The sequence below is a fragment of the Mustela erminea genome, chromosome 16 (genome assembly GCF_009829155.1).
Source record: "Mustela erminea isolate mMusErm1 chromosome 16, mMusErm1.Pri, whole genome shotgun sequence".
Taxonomy (NCBI): domain Eukaryota; kingdom Metazoa; phylum Chordata; class Mammalia; order Carnivora; family Mustelidae; genus Mustela; species Mustela erminea.
Genome location: NC_045629.1, coordinates 83,974,999 through 83,980,275, shown reverse-complemented (window position 1 = coordinate 83,980,275; position 5,277 = coordinate 83,974,999). Strand labels below are relative to the sequence as shown.

The 5,277-nt window shown below is 52.3% G+C and overlaps 1 long non-coding RNA gene across 1 annotated transcript; it reads left to right on the top strand.

Moving 5' to 3' along the window:
• The first annotated feature begins 565 nt into the window (after positions 1-565).
• Positions 566-1,781, top strand: LOC116574887. The gene is made up of 2 exons (XR_004279530.1): positions 566-760; positions 1,296-1,781. It is a non-coding gene; the product is annotated as an uncharacterized LOC116574887 (long non-coding RNA).
• The last annotated feature ends 3,496 nt before the right edge of the window (positions 1,782-5,277 follow it).

Sequence of the window (5,277 nt, the reverse complement as noted above, 5' to 3'; positions counted from 1 at the left end):
ACGGGCAGCTGTTGTGGCGGGCAAGGGTCCTCTGCGGGGCTCCGAGTCCCCGGGTAGAAGGCACTGGCGGTATTGTTCACTCAACATTGATCAAGCGACGGCGCTGGCATGGCGCGAGGTGCCCGGCGGGTGGTGGCGAGGTGGTAGGACCCCGTGACCCCGCACTCTGCTCCTGCCCACGTCACACAGGCTTCCGTCCCCCGCACCTCCTGTCTCCCAGGTGGCATTCCTCTGTCACTGCCCTTCCCGCACCTACACTCAGAGATGGTGATGCTTATCCCGTTTTCAGAAGCCCCCTGAGGCCGGGGGCTTGAAGCCACCCGCACTGCTGGCTGGGGGACCCCGGGGCCCGCACTGCCTCAGCTCTGGGGTCAAGTCCTTGCAGAGCTGGGCTCAGAGGCCGGTGAGGCCCCAGGGTTCCCTCTGCCTCTCCCTGGGTAGGGGGGAGGCTGGAGGGCGGGGAGGGTGCAGGCCCCTGAGGGAGCAGAGGCAGGGGGGTGGGGTGGGAGAGAAGGGGCTGAACCGTGGGAGGAGGAGCCCAGAGCTCTAAGTTTCCATTTCCTGCCGCCTGGGAGGGGGCAGGTAGGGCGGGGAGGGGCGGGGCCGCGGGGGGAGGCCTGCTGGGGCCTCGTGCCCCAGACTCTAGGGGTGCCCTGGCACCTGGCCAGGCTGCGGGGAGGGGCCAGGCACAGGGTGGCCAGGAGCCCAGACTCCCTGATCTCAGCGCCTGGAGCCCGGGGGACGCCCCGCCCCCATCTCAGTAGCCGAGTCTGCTCTTTGTTCTGGTCCGTTCCGCATGCCCCCAGGGAGGGGGTCTCTCTCTGGGGAGAAAACGGGCTTGTCAGGCTCCTGTCCCTCGCCTGCCCTCCCTGCTGCTGGGCCTGCGGGCCTGGGAGTGGAGGGATCCTGCCCCAGCTCTGGCCTCCACCCGCTGTGCGTCCCCGGGGTGGCCACGGCCCAGGCCACGCCAGGCAGGCCCTGCGCCTCCTCTCCCCGTCCCTGTCATCGTTTTTTTTGTTTTTTTTTAAAGATTTTATTTATTTATTTGACAGAGAGAGATCACAAGCAGGCAGAGAGGCAGGCAGAGAGAGAGAGAGAGGAGGAAGCCGGCTCCCCGCTGAACAGAGAGCCCAGTGCGGGACTCGATCCCAGGACCCTGAGATCATGACCTGAGCCGAAGGCAGGGGCTTAACCCACTGAGCCCCACAGGCGCCCCCCTGTCATCGTTTAATGAGCTGGAGAACAGGACAATCTACTAAGGAGTGACACTGAGAATAACCCTGAATTCTTGTCAGGAACTGTGACGCGGAAGAAAGTTGATGAGACCCCGGCGTTCTCTGGGCAGCAAAGGTACGAGAAAACGTTGAAAGAAAACCATCGATCATTGGAAAAACACAACCCAGAGTTTCTTACTGCAGACTTGCACTGAAAGAAAGTGTAGAAGTGTTCGTGAGCCCGAAGGAAAAGGAAGCCCCTTGGAAGTGAAGGATCCAGGAATGAGAGAAATCCTGGTGAACACGTGGTAATTCCTAACTAACGCTGGTTTTGTAGCATTAATTAATTGTGTCTTGTGGGAGACAAATTGATAGAGGGAGAATGGAAAGTTACAAGGCAGAGCCAAGGGCTGAGCTGAGCACAGCTGCATAGCCTGCGGGGGGAGGGGGTGGCGCAGGTGTCCTGGATGCCACCCCAGCGAGGCCTCTCCAGCCAGTGACTGTCCCCTCTCCACACCTCCAAAGAGAGTCTCCACTTCTAAACTAGGAGTGGGAATAACAAAAAAACCATAGAATGACAAGGAAAAGAGGCAAGGAAAGAAAGAGAGAAGGAATATTGTTGTATGGGGGATAGAGCATAAAATCATAGTGATTGTTAATGGCCCAGTAATGGGTCCGTGCTTAAAGGAGCCAGAGTGCTATAAAGCAAAGGTCAAGGAAACCTTTGTTCCGCGCCACGCATCAAGAATCAGACCGAACGTTCCGGGCCGCACCTCTTACAAGAGAGGGCGACCCTTCTCTGTTTCACAGACTCGTTTTTTTTTTTTTTTTAAGATTTTATTTATTTATTTGAGAGAGAGACGGAGAGAGCGCATGAGTGAGGAGAAGGTCAGAGACAGAAGCGGACTCCCCGTGGAGTTGGGAGCCCGATGCGGGACTCGGTCTCGGACTCCGGGATCATGACCTGAGCTGAAAGCAGTCGTCCAACCAACTGAGCCACCAGGCGTCCCCCCAGACTAGCTTTTAAGGGCAAAGGCCGTCGGGCCTGGCCACGCACAGGTGACCGATGAGATCGTAACACACACAGGAAACTCCACAGTGATGCTAGGTGACCAGTGGAGTTACAATTTACCCTAGCAGACATTTGAACCAGCCTATCACACCTTGACTGGGATTGGCGCCAAAAGGGCTCCCAAAGGGCGGGCCCATACTCCTTGGTAACCAGGGAGACAGTACGCAACCCCCCACTGATCCGCGGTCTCCACCTGGCCGGGCCCACCCTTGTATCTGGGCGTTGTAACCTGGAGCTGGTTTCCGGGACTTGTTTTTAAGTGAATCCCCTGGGGGAAGGGGAGCAGGGCAGTCTAAGGGTTAAACAAGGTTTTTGTTTTGCCTCAATGAAAGCCTCCTGCTAAAATATAAAAATATAAAATAGGTCTTTACAGTAATATGATAGATTAAAACCCTAGTATATCCCTGTAATTTATTAAACGTAAATGGATTTAATGCTCCAATTAAGCATTAATGTTTGCATAGTTTTAAAATATTCAATACATGCTGTTCCTAGAGATCCACCTGAGCTGTAAGACGAGGTAAAGGTTGAAGCAAAATCGTGGAACGTGGCAAGCCAAAGTGAGGACCTTTTTTTTTTTTTTAAAAGATTTTATTTATTTGACAGAGAGAGAGAGATCACAAGCAGGTAGAGAGGCAGGCAGAGAGAGAGGAGGAAGCAGGCTCCCCGCCGAGCAGAGAGCCCGATGCGGGACTCGATCCCAGGACCCCGAGACCATGACCTGAGCCGAAGGCAGCGGCTCAACCCACTGAGCCACCCAGGTGCCCCGTGAGGACCTATTTAAAAACTGCGTGGCCAGGCCCGAATGCATGGCGTTTGCCCTTAGAAGCCAGTCTGTGAAACAGAGAAGGGTTGCCCTCTCTTGGAAGAGGTGCGGCCCCCAACCTTCGGTTAGATTTTTGATGCTTGGCGCGAAATAAAGCTTTGCTTGACCTTCGCTTTGTATCAGTCTCGCTCCTTTAATCACGGACCCATTATTGGGGCACAACATACGGGGGCTCTGTCCGGGATTAAATGACCAGAACTGAGCCAGCATCAGAATTTCTGGGAAAAGCCTCGAGGTAAGATCTCACAGATTTTACTCTGTGGGATCCGCCGATCTCCAGGTGGTCTGTGAGATCTGTTGGTCGGTCTGGGTGGAGCTCGGAGTATAGCCCACCGGGGTGAAGCCGGATGCGGCCGTGCTCCCCAGGGCTGGAGAGGAGGCGGGGATGCACCTTTCCTCCACTGGAAGATCGCCGGGGGTTCGTGTCCCCCTAGAGTTAGGGGGTTCGAGTCCCCCTAGGCAGTCAAGGGGGTTCGAGTCCCGCTATGCGGTCACTTAGGCGGTCAGGGGGTTCGAGTCCCCCAGGTGGTCCACCAGGGGTTCGAGTCCCCCTAGACGACCTTGGAAGATCAAAAAGTCCCCACCGGTGGCAGGTTCTGGCTAAGATCTGTGGGGCCTGAGGTTGTCTTTGTCTTGTCCTTTTTTTGTCTGCTGTGCTGTTTGTTGTGTTTGAAGGAAGGGGCAGATAGAGTAAGGGAACTCTGACTTCCAAATGGCTGTAACTGGAGCCAACTGGGGTTAGTCTAACTCGAGACAGAGACTTTAAGGAAGAAAGACAAACAGGTCTGGGGCCACTGTTTGAGCTCGATCCATTCCTACGGAATGGAAGGGGAGACGTGGTGGGGGGAGGGTGTCCAACCTGTTTGAATCTGAAGAGTGCCTGACTGTGTGAATGTGTCTGTGTGGCTCCACCGCTTCGGCTATGGAGTCTGAGTGGGCTGCACCCCGAGTCTCGCGGGGCGTCCTATGGCGTTACGGTCATCTACTCCACGGATTAGCCTGGTCCGAGGCTTACATGGACAGACCTTAGCTAAGACGCTCCTAAGTTCCCGCCAGGGACGTGAGCAGGACAGCATCTGAAAGATGCCCCTCCCTTTGTCTGCGACATCATTCATGATGGGAGGGAAACCCAGAAAACTCATATTTTAAGGATGCACACTTAAAAAAAGGAAAGACACTGGTATAGAAAAGCTGGTTTTCTCTCTGTTTAAAAGGGCAAAGTTTTCTTCGGTTAATTGAAATGTAAATGGTTTCCTCGGTGCCTGCCCAGAGTTGTAAATAAGATCTCTTTGGCTCATAAGGCTTCCTTGATTTGCTAAGTTACTGATAAAACTTGGGTTGCATTTGGGTAAATGCTGTAATTATTCTAGAGGTTCTATACATTTCCTAAAATTTTAATGTTTTGGTAAGGGTCATCACTTGCTATTTAACTATATCTGTTCTGAGATTTTTCATTTGTAATTGTTTTAGTTCTCTTGTAAGAGGAGTTCAGCCTTAAGGGAAATTCATATGGGAAGACTTTCAGGACAAATACAGGTCTTTGATACGTTAAAATCCTGGGAACTAAAATGGGTAAAGATTTACAGAAGGGTTACATTCAGATTTACCAGAATTAGTAACGTGGGACTAGATGAACTGAAAGGTGGTAATGTTGTGTCTCTCAATGTTTTAAACCTTACTGCTTCTGTAATGTTTGCTCCTCTAAACTAGGGAAACTTTTTCTTAAGTTACCTGTAACTTATAGAGATGTAAAGGTATTCATTTGTAAATGAATCAAGGCATTCAACGTTTATCTATCTGAACCCTCTGAAACCAAAAGGGCTCAATAAGTTCTTCCTCGGCAATCATTCATTTGCATAAGTTCAATAAGAATCTGTTCTCCTTGTAACAGGACAGCATTGGACACTGGTTATTTTACCAAGGCTTTGACTGGAATGTCATATTTGAAAAGACTCTGATGACCAGCTTAAAGGAACTAAGGTTGACTTTGTAAAACCTGGAGCCGTAAAGCCCTTTGGAACTGTTGGCCTGATACTTTGCTTACAGAGTTCCCAGCAGCCTCACCAGGGGAGTAAAGAATGTCACTCCCTGGTAGGAGCAGGGCCTCAAGATACCTTGGGCACCTCCGGAGTTTGCCCAAGTCGACAGGTATTACAGGCACGTCT